Genomic DNA, 16,152 nt, shown 5'->3' on the forward strand with positions numbered 1-16,152 from the left:
GGTGGTGTGATCGCAGCTGCAATTGCACACGCAGTTCTGCTGCGAAAGTATGCTATTAATTGCAATCACAAAGCACTCGCCCGGATAACATGCAGACGCCCACTTCCCCTCTCGCATATCCGTAAATCCGTAATACCTTGCAATCCAGCGAAAACATTGGTTACATCGGAGACACTCGTACATTTAAGGCAGGTCTGACCCTACCACTAAATTGCTAACTTTCCTGCACGCAGTGAGAGCTCAGGCTGCATATGCCACAGCAGTGGCTAATTTATGCACGCCCCTGCAACATCACATTCAAACGCACTGGCACGCATGTGTTTCACTGCCCCCATCACAACCCCCATTCGGTACTTCCTGTCAATCACACTGCGATGGATCTGCATACTCACTGAGATTGCAGTCCCGATCGCACTGAGGCATTCGCGCACATGCACTGCGATGCATGCGCAGTACGCAACAATCGACCATCTGTGAATGCTTTAGCAGTTGCGAGCCTTGCGGAATCAGGCCCTAAGCTCTTTCCAACTCCACAAATATACATAGAAAACAGGCGGCACTCAGCAGACTTCAGTGGCAAACGCAGGATTTCTAGAGGGGGGTTTCCAAATGCTTGATTTTAAAGTGTGTGGCCAGTCCATGAAGAGGGCATAATTACCACTTATCCAGCTTTAATATGTTACATACAGTACAAAGTATATTGTGTTGCATAATCCAGCATATACAGGACCAGCGATCACAGTAAGCCATTAGATGCGGCAGTAGGTCCATCCTGTTTGAGCAGAATGTTTTATTTTCAGATGTGGGCAACATTCCTGAGCATTGGAGCAAGTCCGGGAGTTTGGGGGAACAGCAGAAGAACCTAGCACTGCCCTGGACATATATGTACATATAGGTCTCCTTATGTACAGGATAGTGTATTATTATACAGTATTAATTATTAACCCTATAGATGGTCTATAGCAGTGCACCCCTAACAGTGCATGTTTTCCACAACTCCTAGTTGGTGCACAGGTATATTTATTACTGGTTGACACATTTTAAAAGATCCAGAGTTGGTGCTAATCATTTCATTTGTGATACTGAGAAGAAAATGCAGCACTAGTAACATTCTATGATATCACTCTTTCTATTGTGGTCATGGTGTGTGCTGGGGAGGGGAGTTTCCAGGCAGACAGAAACCCCCCCCCCCTGCGTTTCCCTATGGACTTGTTCAAAAGATGTATTGTGCAAAAAAGTTAATCACAGCATACGTGCTCACATGCTGTGATCAACCCGCTGATTGCTGCCTGTTTTCTATGTATATTTGTGGAGCTGAAGAGAGCTTAGTACAGGGATGGAGTACCTCAGAGAGTTTAGATAATGTGAGAGTTTAGCAGTAAAACTCGCACACTAATACATTGATCGAGTTGTATTGTCAAAACAGGAAACACCTGGATGAGAGTTTATATCTTGAGAGTTTTTGAGTCTGAAAAACATGCAAGCTTGCCTGTTCTGTGACTTTATTACATTGGCTGAGTTTAAAAATGTGAGAGTTTTCTCTTACATTTTCTAACCTCTCACCCTATTACATTTGGCCCCTGGGGTTTTACTGTGCCCTTTATACAATAAGGTTCAATGGGTGACCGCTTACTTTACACTATTATGGCATTTTTACATGCATTCAGCGATTACCTGATATTATACACTTATACAGTATCTACTGTATTTTCTACAGATCAACCATCACCTGTGCGGCCCTGCAGTTAGCCACATGCCATCTAGTGTCACATGTCTGACAGTGATAGGTGTTGTGACACTTAGTCTGCGCTGTACTTCAGAGCAACTGCCTGTGCACCAGTGTCCCGTTGCCGCTCTGATACACACTGGACTGTTTGTGTTTACATTGTTAACTCTGCCCACACACATCTGACGCCTGGCAACCAATGTGCCACTAGGGGGCTCAATATGGGCAATGATTGAGATTGTTTGGCACCTTTTTTAGAATATATACAAGCAAGTACACTGTGCACAATTAGCCCCTGAGGAAAACCAATTAGGATTTGGTTGAAACAGTTGTCGGGCAGGCTGCTGCTGCTGACTATCGGACACTGTGTTTTTTAAATGTGACCTTCAGAATAAATCTAAACGTGAATGCTGGCTCTTTGTGGCTTATGTGTGTGTGTGTGTGTGTGTGTGTGTGTGTGTGTGTGTGTGTGTGTGTGTATATATATATATATATATATATATACTAGGGATGTGCAGGCTCGGATAGGTTCGAGTTTGCACGTTGAGTTCGGATTTTTCCCTCCAAAAAAACGGAACTCAGAAAGAGGCTAAACGTCATCTTACATGGACGAACATCATCATTCCTGGACATTATTCCTGGACTATATATATATCCATATGATCGAGAGGTATGTTAGCTGTACAAACTACACCGATGTATGTCAGACACATAATTTATGTTGTCAGGTGTCTGTCTGCATAATAAATGGCGATTCAGTGGGCGTTGGAAGGTAGTTTTGTTGCAGAGGAATCTACCTGGTATTATAAATATGTCTGCTGGAACGCAAACACATGCGTTGCCTAGCAACCCACCCGGAAATCGTCAGACCTCCACATGAGCTTGTAAATAGGCAGGTGCCTTAATTAAACGTAATTTACAGCTCTAATGTCTAAAAGTAGTCTAATGAGAGGAAGCTAATAAGTAGTTAGCTAATTTAAGGTGAGTTAATTGGTTTCCTATTATTATTTTTCAAAAGTAGGAGTTTTTAATATTTGAGGTCTGTTATGTTTAGAATTTTGGCGGTCAAGTTATAGCCACTGGAACGCTAGCAACTAAGGTTGCTAAATGATCATCCGGTTATTGCTGCTGAAACGCAAATATTCAGCATTGCTATGCGACCACCCGGAAAAGAGGTTCATGTTGCCCGGGGCCATTTGTATACTGATCTAAAGGTTGACGGGTAACAGGTACACACAGGGATGTAGGGTGAGCTGCACTCCAGATGATCGGGAAGTATGTTAGCTGTATAACCTACATAGATGTATGTCAGACACATACTTTATGTTGTCAGGTGTCTGACTTCATAATAAATGGCGATTCAGTGGGCGTTGGAATGTAGTTTTGTTGCAGAGGAATCTACCTGGTATTATAAATATGTCTGCTGGAACGCAAACACATGCGTTGCCTAGCAACCAACCCGGAAATCATCAGACCTCCACATGAGCTTGTAAATAGGCAGGTGCCGTAATTAAATGTAATTTACAGCTCTAAATAATGTATAAAAAAGTATGTAGTTTAATGAGAGGAAGTTAATAATTAGTTAGCTAATTTAAGGTGAGAGAGTTATATGAACATGGTTTTATGGGATATATAATCCTTTTAAAAGCACAAATAGACAGGAAATGACATCCTCCCCTTTTGGGAATATAAGGGCAGATTGTAACAGCATAGCTCATTAAAGCTCGATCCTGACAGAGCACAGCACGTTTTGGAGGTGTATCTAGCAAATAGTAAGTATGATGCAATCCTTTAGCTCAGTCTGGGTTATAAATTCTTTTGTATTTTTCTGTATTAGGCACTGGAGTATTTAGCTTCCAAATGAATTTATATTGGTTTTTATTGTACTTATTTTGTATATAAGAAATCTTGTTCCTGTAGAATTATGGTGTTGCATTATGTATTGGAATTTGTGATGGATGTGTAATACACTGTAGAGATATCTGTTTTAAAAACTATTCAAATATTAACCAGGTATCATTTTTAAAATTATTTAATTAGATGAATTTATGATACAAATATTATTCATTTTGGTTTGTACTACATTGGTTTTTTTAATGTTTAGGTTGTCCATAGTGACCCCAATTTGCCAGAGTTTTATTGATCTACATACATCAATTTACCAGGTCTCTATATTTGAATCTTTTCTTCAAAATTGGTATGTATATGAAACATATTATGGGTATATTCCTTATAATAAGACCCCATGCCGATGTTTAGAGTTCACCCTTCTTCTCTTTAAACTATACCCCTGATGAAGTCCTAACGGACAAAACGCGTTGTGTTGTGGAGTGAATCCATCAAACAGAGAGGCATTATCTGTACATTGGATTCTAGTGCTATAAAGGAATAATCAGGATTATGCATGTCAAAAAATTGATTATGTAAGCATTTTTGTGTATACATTTTATATGTCAGATTGGCAGAGAAATTTTATAATAAAAATATTTTATTGTTCAAACGGTTGGCCTTTGTGCCAAGTTTTGGGTGTTCTCTGGTGAGCAGGTCTTTTTTAGACAATTTGTTTCGCAACATATGGAATCTACCATCAACAATACTGGATTCAAAACAGATGAATAGACTGTGAATTGGATTATCTGTTAAAAGAACCTCCATTTTGGTGACAATTTGAATTGACTTTAAATTCTTAACATCAAAAAGAACTATTGTTCAGTATTTTAATCGATGTAATGAAAGACATTTGATACATTTGCGCCCTCCAAGTTTTTCTTTTGTGTGTGTGTGTGTGTGTGTATATATATATATATATATATATATATGTATATATAAAAATACACGGTAATGCAGCACTCCATTAAAAATAAGTAGCGTGTCTTTGTGCCTTCCTTAGGGACCCTCGGCGGAGTTCAATACAGCAAATGTGGAAGGCTGCGCTCAGGAACAAATATTCAAACAGCAACAGGTAGCTTCATGGTTTAGAAGTTTATTACTTCGTTATCAGGAATAACACTGTCACAATCGCCACTGACCTTATAGCAGTCAGTCCACCATGTGTACTGCCAGCTCCCGGGCCCAGAAGAGGATGCCCACAACTGACCTCATCACCCAGTGTTGGTTGCCATTGTAAACAATACAAACATATAAAAAATACATAAAAACAATATTACAAGCTGCTGAGACATGAAAGGCAACAATATCTAATAAATACATACACAAAAAATGTATAATAAACACATACACAAAAACTGCAACATAGTATAATCATCATAGAGAAATATGATCTGATCAAAAGGTTACCACATAGAACAATAAGTGCAGAGAAATAATAAATGTCCATTTTTTCTTTTTGTTACTCGTTACCTCTGGGATAATATTAGATCGTATGTTAAACAGGAGGTTGTGTCTAATGTTTTCCCAGTTGTAATCAGTAAGAAAAATAAAAAATGGAGTAATCTTAGTAAGGTGGAATTCGATATATTACGGGATTTATCCCAGTATTCTGATATTATAATTCACCCCGCCGATAAAGGCCCCGTCGATTGTGATACAGAATCTCTGTGAGTATCAGAAATAGTAAGGCAATTACTATACCTCTGTCTACCGCCTGTTGTCCTGTGATCCTACACAAGTGTTCACTAAGGAGTTAATAGATATGTTACATCTTGCTGTTGAAAGTGGTGTGATTACACAGAGTCTTTGTGATGCTTTCATTCCTATGCATCCTTTGGTACCTTTGCTATACACCTTACCAAAGGTACACAAAAGTTTTGTAGCCCCACCAGGCCACCCAATTATAAAAGCATGTGGCTCGCTTTTCCAGTGTTCTATTTATTTAGATTCCCTATTACAACCATGTATTACAACCAAAGTATTTATTGGATACTGTTGATTTTTTGAGCAAGCTGGATGTGATATGTGATATACCTAGTTATTGCTATTTATGTAGTATTGACATCTCTAGTTTATACACAGGTGATTCCCAATATGGAGGGTATTAGGGAAGTACGTAAATTGATTGAAGGAAATTTTATATACACTGTCAACCTGATAGTGGATTTATTACAGATGGTGTTGACACACAATTACTTCATGTATGATGGTAAATTTTATTTACAAGTCTCAGGGTGTGCGATGTGGTCTAGTGTGGCCCCATCGTATGCCAATGCATAAATGTTTTTGACTGAGTGTGACATTTTTTTGGATAATGCTCTGGTATCTAAATATGTCAAATTTTATGTTAGGTACATAGATGATCTATTTGTCATTTGGTCTGGGTCTCGTTAAGAGTTACAGCATTTATGGATGGGCATAGTACATCTGATAACCCCGTCAAGTTCACTTATATTATAGATGCCAGATCAGTTAACTTTCTTGATGTACAGGTTGAATTAGTGGATGATGTGTCAACACAGTATTGTTTAGTAAACCCATAGATAGGAACACACTATTGCATGTGTCAAGTTTAAATCTGAAGTCTCTGAAGTATGGACTGCCATACTCTCAGTTTATTTGAGCGAGACGTATATGTAAGAATGAGATAGAAGCAGAACATCAGATTGATATTATGTGTAAAAAACAATTTGGAAAGGGGATATGCATCGGAATTGCTATTGAGTGCTAAAGAGTGGGCATTGTTACTACATAGGAAACAATTATTGCAGAAAAGTACTAAAAATAATAATAATAAGATACTCCCATGGGTTAACCACTTCAATGTTGCTAGTTGTGATATTAGACAAGCGACTAAATGACTTTGGCCCATTGTTCGGACAGACGAGGAGCTTAATTTGAAAGATATGCAGATTATGCCATTTTACTTCAATGGTAGAAATATTAGGAACTGGGTGGATAAGACCAATGTGACCGGTCTGCATTTACAACAAAGTGAACAGACACATTTTTTTGGTGTTTTAGATGTCTGAATTTCCTGACTTGTAGATCCTTGACTGTTGGTATTAGCTTTTGCCACCCTAAAAGTGGCAAGAAATATTACATCAAGGATATATTAAACTGTACTACCAGATTCATGGTTTATTTGATTACATGCCCCTGTGGCCTTAGTTAAGTGGGGAAGACAGATAGGACACTTAGGAAATGGATGGCTGTGCACCATTTGTCGATTAAACTGGCTCTTCAGAACAAACACACTGACCAGCCGGTGGCACGTCAATTTTTACCTGCAGCAAAAATGCTCTGTCTACTTTATGGTATATGATTATAGACCATCGATATGGGTGGTGACCGGTCTTTGAGATTATTGATGTGTGAATCCCAGTGGATTCATAGATTAGGAACTTTATCTCCCCAGGGTATGAATGAAACCATGGGCCTCCATTGTTTTATATAGATCATATCCCCTTGCGTAGAGATTTTTGGCTTTTTTAGTATGCTAGTTCTATTAATCACGTATTTATTATTATTTTTATTCTACTATTCCAGGTATGTGTATAGGAGCTGTCAGTTTGATGATGTCATTATGAATGGCTCTAATAAAAAGTTTCTTGCCAGTTTATATTCTGTATGCAGATTATGATATTTGTTATTTTTCTGCACTTATTGTTCTATGTGGTAACCTTATGATCAGATCAAATTTCTCTATGATGATTATACTATGTTGCAGTTTGTGTATGTATTTATTATACATTGTTGCCTTTCATGTCTCAGCAGCTTGTAACATTGTTTTTATTTATTTTTTATATGTTTGTATTGTTTCATGGCAACCGACAATAGGTGATTAGGTCAGTTGTGGGCATCCTCTTCTGGTTCCGGGAGCCGACAGTACACGTGGTGGACTGACTACTATAAGGTCAGTGGCGATTGTGACAGTATTATTCCTAATGACGAAGTAATAAACTTCTAAACCATGAAGTTACCTGTTGCTGTTTGAGTATTTGTTCCTGAGCGCCGCCTTCCACATTTGATATATATGTTGTTATCTGACGATTGAGAGTGCAGGACTACTTGTGATATATATATATATATATATATATATATATTTATATAATATACACTAAACTTCCTGGTTCAGGGGTATGTGTGTTCATTTGGGCTAGTCTCTTGAACCACTGGATGGATTTTTATGGGGTTTTCACTCCTCTATACTGCATTGGTCAAGGAGGGTTTAGGTATATGAACCATTCATCTGTGACAAAAAGGAGTCAAGCAGTGACTAATTTAGTGAAGCAGTCACAGAAAGTTTTTTTTATCTGACACCAAGTTGAAATACAGTAGCTGCCCATGGTGCTGAAAATTAGAGCCAGTTAAAGCTAGCAATGTGCCCTGTTGCTTAGCAGCAGCCTAGAGAGGGGAGGAAGTCAGTGACTGGAGCAGGATGATGCCTGAGGCAGACGGAGGGCCTGATTCAGATTTGGGATTATGGTAAGAAAGAGCAAGTAATTGTGTATCTTGGTAAAACCATGCTGCCCTGCAGGTGGGGTAGATTTAAAATGTGCAGACAAATTAGATTTGGAAGGGGTGTGTCTAAACTGAAATCTAAATTTTAGTTTAAAAACAAAAGCTGCCCTGCATTTCTAGGCTACATGCAAAAGCAGCCAGTATTTACCCCACATGCAAAAAAGTATGTATTTGCACTCCTTACATTGAAAATGGTTTGTCCAGGTACACAGTCACTTGCTCTATCTTACTCTATTCGCAAATCTCAAGCCCAGAGAGTGAGAGGCAGCCTCCAATGAACCCAAGAAGATGCACTGATTAGTGGCAGAACTAGCGGTCATGCAGTCGGTGGCTTGCACCGGGGCTTTGTGTGGTGCAGGGGCCCATAGCCGCTGCACCCACTGCCAGTGTCCCCCAGGCCCCACAGTATTTAATTGTAGTGCAGACCACAATGAGAGCGGTCCGCACTACACAGTAACAAACACTGCCAGCGGCGGCTGCGTGTTTGTTATAGCAGCCAATGAGAGTCAGACCGACTCTCATTGGCTACTGAGTCCAGGAGGGAGCCGGCTTGAGCTCACTCATGAGCTCCACCTTCCGGCTCCCCCTGCAGCGGGTTTATGGGAGATATGTCATGACATCTCCCAAAGTGCAGAGCAGGCTGGTAGGAGCGGACGTAGCAGGAGCGGGGATTCAGGTAAGTTGTGTGGGGGTTTTTTCATGTGTTTGCAAGAGGCACGAAAAATAACACTGCATGGGGGGGCACTGTATAGGGGGGTGGCCACTACTAGGGGCACTGTATAGAGGGGATGGCCGCTACTGGGGCACTTTATAGGGAATACTACTACTGGGGGCACTGCATAGGGGGGACTACTTCTGGTGGCACTGCATAGGTAGACTACTACTGGGGGCATTGTGTAGGGGGGACCACTTCTGGGGGCACTACTAGGGGAACTGCATAGGGGGACCACTTCTGGAGGCACTGTATATGGGGCACTGCATAGGGGGACCACTACTGTGGGAACTGCATAGGGGGGGGCCCAAAGCATATTCTTACACCTGGGCCCACCATTCTCTAGTGCCACCACTGGCACTGATGCAGTCAGGGGAGGCATCGCTATCATGAATTTAATAAAAACAAACAACCATTGGAACACCATGCTGCTGATAGTGCTTACGGTAGCTCTCTCATCCATGGTCCTCCTTCCTAGCAAATCCCAGTGGCCGGGCCACAGCCAGCTGCAGGGCAGCAGAAGTGGGGGTTGTGGTGATACTGGTGAGATGCAGGGGGCAAAAGTAAGAAGCAGGAGACTGTTATAAGATGCAGGGGGCTGTGGCGAGATTAAATTACTCCTGTGCATCAAATGTTAAAAACACTGCCATCGGAGCAAAAAACATTGATGGTTAGTAATCATCGAATTTCAATATCCATCCCTACGCTGAACCTGCAGGCGGATTCTGGCCACCACTACTCCACCTTGAAGTGCTCCCTTTCCAGCGTGATATTCCCACTCAGCCATACGCCCATGGTGAACAAGAGGCACCTCCCATAGAATTCAGCGCTGTTCTCGGACAGGGACACCACAGCCAGGAAGATCAACAGCAAGCCCAGGAAATACATGGTGCGTTGTGCAGAGAGGACATTGCTCATCGCCATATTCAGCAGGCTGGGGAGTTGTGTGCATGGAGGTTGTGGAACTATGCATAGGTAGACTACTACTGGGGGCATTGTGTAGGGGGGACCACTTCTGGGGGCACTACTAGGGGAACTGCATAGGGGGACTACTTCTGGAGGCACTGTATATGGGGCACTGCATAGGGGGACCACTACTGTGGGAACTGCATAGGGGGGGGCCCAAAGCATATTCTTACACCTGGGCCCACCATTCTCTAGTGCCACCACTGGCACTGATGCAGTCAGGGGAGGCATCACTATCATGAATTTAATAAAAACAAACAACCATTGGAACACCATGCTGCTGATAGTGCTTACGGTAGCTCTCTCATCCATGGTCCTCCTTCCTAGCAAATCCCAGTGGCCGGGCCCCAGCCAGCTGCAGGGCAGCAGAAGTGGGGGTTGTGGTGATACTGGTGAGATGCAGGGGGCAAAAGTAAGAAGCAGGAGACTGTTATAAGATGCAGGGGGCTGTGGCGAGATTAAATTACTCCTGTGCATCAAATGTTAAAAACACTGCCATCGGAGCAAAAAACATTGATGGTTAGTAATCATCGAATTCCAATATCCATCCCTACGCTGAACCTGCAGGCGGATTCTGGCCACCACTACTCCACCTTGAAGTGCTCCCTTTCCAGCGTGATATTCCCACTCAGCCATACGCCCATGGTGAACAAGAGGCACCTCCCATAGAATTCAGCGCTGTTCTCGGACAGGGACACCACAGCCAGGAAGATCAACAGCAAGCCCAGGAAATACATGGTGCGTTGTGCAGAGAGGACATTGCTCATCGCCATATTCAGCAGGCTGGGGAGTTGTGTGCATGGAGGCTGTGGAACTATGCACAGGTTCCCCAACCCCAGGGTCATGCTGCTGATAATGCTTATGGTAACTGCAATGCAAATCTCTCATCCATGATTCTCCTGCCCTTCCCAGCACATCCCAGTGGCCAGCCCTCAGCCAGCTACAGGGTAGCAGACGTGGGGGTTGTGGAGACACTGGTGAGATGCAGGGGGCAGGTGTGAAAAGCAGGAGGTTGTAGTGAGATGCAGGGGGCTGTGGTAAGAAGCAGGAGTGAGTAGCAGGGGCCTATGGTGAGATCTAGAGAAAGAGAGTATATCTGCACACTCCAATAGATGAAGAGTTATGGTCATATATGAGGCCCCATAGTAATTAGCATCAGTAATGTTCAATTTATGGGTGTGCAACCCTATTCCAACCAAGTTAGACTATATTAAACAAAGAGAGGCTAGGGGTTGTTAGAGATGGGCGCACATGCACCAAGTCAATACATTAAAACTTTACTTTTATTAGTTATTATGCTATAAATTCCATTCACTGGGAATGGTACAGTGAAAAATAGAGGAGGTAAAAAATGTATTTATTGAGTTGATAAACATACATATAGATTAGTGTATAAATATAGAAAAATGTGAACATATATAGTGTATAAAAAAGCAGGGTTAACAATTTCAGTTTCCCAGTATTATGAAAGCAATGTACTATGTTGAACCGGAGCAGAATTATATGAAATATGTATATTCAATATATCTAATAACCTACATACAAATGTTCCTTGTTGGTCATACAGCTAAATTAATAAAGGAATTCACTAATATTGGTGGTAATAATATCACATCTACTTGAGTGGCTTGTGAAAACTTCAGCAATAATGTCCTCCTTTAACCACTTGCCTGGCACGGTCGTATCAGATACGACCATACCAGACTGGGCTTACCCTGACATGGTCGTATCTGATACGACCCATCAGAAATGGCCACTAGGCGGCTATGGGAAGTTAATCTTCCCACTGCCGCCTATATCAGAGGGACCTTCTGGTCCCTCTACACCCGCGGCTCTCCCTCCTTTGTGTCCCGATCACTGCTGGCCACAGTGATCGGGCACCGTCGGCACCCCCCTCCCGGCACACTTCAATAGAGGAAGCAGCCAGGGCTCATGTAGCCCAGCTGCTGCTGTGACCTGATCACTGTGGCCAGCAGTGATCGTACAGCCCGGCCGGCCCCACCCCCTTCAGTGAGAAGCAGCAGCGGTGGCACTGGTAGCCGCCGCTGCTGCTATGTAACACCATCCCACTGTGGCTCCAGAAACACACAGTGATCAGTGTGATCACTGTGTAGAAGCAGCAGCACGGCTCTGGTAGCCGCTGCTGCTAAGTAGCTGGGCCGCCAGCGGGACACCCTTCCGCTGCAGCTCCAGCACAACAGTGATCACATACTGATCACTGGCTGAGTAGAAGCAGCAGCGGCGGCTCTGGTAGGAACACCCTCCCACTGCGGCTCCGGCTATGTGATCACTGGCCTGTAGAGACAGCAGCGGTATTTGGGCCACTCCCTCCGGCCTCAGCCGCTCCTCCTCCTCCCCCATAACGCCCATTTGTATAAGGGGACAGGCCATAATAAAATTATATATATAAACGCAGAAAAAAACAGCAGCGGCAGTCAGGGTCTTAAGAAAATATCAAACTGGTGTATTTAGAAAATATCACGACATAAATCCAACGTTTCGGGGCCCTTAGCCCCTTTGTCAAGGTGAGTGACGAAGGGGCTACGGGCCCCGAAACATTGGATTTATGTCATGATATTTTTGCAGTGGTTGCATTACATGCAGTGCCATTATTCCAGGACCCAATTTCCCCCACCCACATAGTGGTAAAATCATTAACATCAAATGGAGACTACACTGTAAATTAGACCATGTTATTTACATATTAATCTGCCCTTGTGGCCTATATTATGTTGGCCTTACTACTAGATGTTTTCGTGAACGTATGGCAAATCATCGCACCTCTATATGCCAGCCTATACAAAATGGAGACTCTGAAAAACCAGTAGCAAGACACTTTGCTAAGGAAAGACACCAAATTGCATCGTTAAAATGTAAGATCATAGACTGGATACCTCCGCACGATAGGGGAGGTGATCGTATATTAGCGCTCAAACGCAAAGAAAGTCAATGGATTTTTTGTTTGGACACTGTGTCCCCTAGAGGACTTAATGAAAATAATCCTTACAATATATGTTTATAAAAAATAAAAAAATCTTAAATAATTTTTCTTTTTACTTATTGTACAGTTGCTAAGTTATTACTATTACAATAGTCATTATGTGATATATTGGTCTGCTATATACCTATATTTGTGTGTGATATCTCCTGGTTTATTTGCTACCCAGGCCCCCTGTGTTATTTCTCACAATTACCACTACAATATATTATATGTATTGGCATTAGTTACCTGTTCTGCATCATTATATAAAAAAACATTAATTTCTGATGTAAACAGTTACATATGTTAGTTTATACTGACTAAACATTGTTTGTGGCTTGCTTCTAACACATTGACTTGTTTGGTGGATAATGCATTTTATACCCATAAAAAATATTTATCACTAAAGTGATCCAAGCCCCACTTCCTGTTGTTAGACATGATTTTGCCACACTTCCTGTCATATACTTGATGCCACACTTCATCTTACACACATGTCCCACTTCCTGTTTTAACACTAGTGAGATTCTAGCCCCACTTCCTGTTTTAACCCTAGAGTGATCCTAGCCCCACTTCCTGTTGTCGGACATGATTTTGACACACTTCCTGTCATATACTTGATGCCACACTTCCTCTTACACACATGTCCCACTTCCTGTTTTAACACTAGTGAGATTCTAGCCCCACTTCCTGTTTTAACCCTAGAGTGATCCTAGCCCCACTTCCTGTTGTCGGACATGATTTTGACACACTTCCTGTCATATACTTGATGCCACACTTCCTCTTACACACATGTCCCACTTCCTGTTCTTTAATTTTAACTTCAACTAGTCACAGCATTATAACTAAGTTACTTTAAAACACCTTTATAGTGACATTACACAACATGGAGTAGTGTCACTTATCCACAAGCCAGTCACATTAAGCAGTCTACCACTGTTTTGTGACCACTTCCTGTCATGACTGGTTTAAAATACAGGCAGCCTGTCATTCACAACCATGCCACCATGCACACATAGACTCTTTCAGCTCCACAGGTATGTGTATTATTTAAGATCATTTTCCTTTCTCTCCCCATGTACTGTTATGCTCTTTATCTTCTTATTTATTGTTATGTTCCCCAGTATTAGTTTTTTTGACTGCATTGGTGATGTATTATATTAAGTGTACAGTGTTGTCATCTATTAAGCAATTTTTATAATATATCATTGGACTGATATACACATGTTAAAACATGATGCTGATTACACTAATTAATTCTTATGTATAGCTTATTTATTATACTAGCCTTTATTTTTAGTTCTATTTAGTTGTTTGTATGATGTCATCACACTCTAGCTAACATATACTAATATGTGCTCACTGAGCATTTGTTACATAAGTGATTATACACTCTGGCTAGCATATACTCATACATGCTTTTGTTACATAAATGAGTTTGCACTCTGGCTAACATATCCCAATATATGCCATTTAAGCATCTGCTGCATGAGTGAAATTCAGCATTGATTTACTGATTCTCTAGACCAGATACAGGATGTCTTTCATCTCATTTGAATTTTTTTGATATTTGGTAAATGTGATTTGATGTAGTTTAGTTACAGCATAACACAATTTTTGTTGTGTATTGACTTTTAAAAGTTCTAATATATAACCAGATAAGGGCCTGGGAGGCATTACTGTGCCTTATGTGACACTTCTTTGTTATTATTTCTTTCTGTTTTAGTCTGTTGTACTTTTATGAAGCCTTGACAAAGGTTCCGGAGTGGAACCGAAACGTTGGCAACTAAGGATTATGTGCATGCTAATAAAGCTTAAAGTATGTTTTGACTTCAAAAGTCTGGCGAGTGCCTTTATCTCTACGTATAGTGTGTGTGTGTGTGTGTGTGTGTGTGTGTGTATATATATATATATATTACATCTATCGCAGAGCCTCTGATTAGGGATGGCAACCGACCATGGATGGTTTGCAAACCAACGATGGTCTGACTGAAAACAAATAGTTTGCCATTGCTGGTGGGCATCAATGTTGCACCATCTATGGCAACCCTCAACCGATGTTTAGGAAACATCGGCAGTTGTGGTCTACACAAATCTCCTCGGCCAATCGCTAAACAACTGATGGCTTCTGACGATGGTTGAACCATCGATGGTACAGTTGTCAATGGCCATCACTACAGTAAAACATAAAAATCGCTATTTTTATGGTACACTGTTTTTTTTGTTTTTTTTTAAATGTTCAAATAAAATAGTGATGGATAAGTTTAAAATTATGTTCTTGACCTAATTCAATCATAAAAGAAACCGACAATTTTGGAGCGGTTTTTGGAAAAATAATTTGTCAGTTAAGTGGTTAATATAAGGCATAACTGCTGGTTCAGTCCTTTAAAGGTCAGACAATCCCATCACAATACTTATTATCTTTTGCTGTCTCATGTGTCACAATTTATTCACTTAATATAATACACATTATTTATAAATATATATTAATTTGTTTATCAATTCAATAAATTAATTTTTTACCTCTATTTTTCACTGTACCATTCCCAGTGAATGGAATTTTTAGTATAATAACTAATAAAAGTCAAGTTTTAATGTATTGATTTTGTACGTGTGCCCACCTATGGTGATATGCAAGAGCTGTTGTGAAATATAGGATGCTGTGGTGAAATGCAGATGGCAGTAGTGAGAATCAGGAGGCTGTTGTGAGATGCAAGGGACAGGAGTAAGAATCAGGAGGCTGTGGTGAGCTGCAGGGAACTGTGGTGACATGGCGTAAGTTTTTATAAGATGCAGGGGGCTGTGGTGAGATGAAATTGCTCCCCTGTGAAGCCGGGGCAGGTCGCTAGTATATATAAATAAAGTCCCCGGTTTAGCAGTCCTCCTGTTCATTTGGTCTAATCTCTTGAACCACTAGACGGATTTTGATGGGGTTTTCATTATTCTATACAGCACTGGTCGAGAAAGGTTTAGAAGTATAAACTATTCGTCTGTGACGAGAGCCAAGCAGTGATGATTTTAGTGAAGCAAAATTACATAAAAAAAAATATTTTACCAAGCTGTTGTATAGGAGCTGTCAAGACTGCTGAAACAGCAAGAGACAGTGAGAGCCAAACAGAGCTAGCAATGTTCCTTAGCAGCAGCCTAGAGAGGGGAAGGAGTCCAAGGACTAAACAGGGTCACTGTCATTCCCGGCTCCGAAGAATCCCCTACTAGGGGCTAAAAGTTGAGGTCCCGGGTTGAGGGAGGAATCGGAGGTGAGGGGCCGGGAATGTAAGTTCTCTTCATCCACAAGTATCGGATGTTGATGAGACCTGACCAAAGGAGAGTCTATCCTGCCGGAAGGTGTTCACC

Source organism: Taudactylus pleione, unplaced genomic scaffold, assembly GCF_031769625.1.
Source record: "Taudactylus pleione unplaced genomic scaffold, aTauple2 ptg000041l, whole genome shotgun sequence".
NCBI lineage: Eukaryota > Metazoa > Chordata > Amphibia > Anura > Myobatrachidae > Taudactylus > Taudactylus pleione.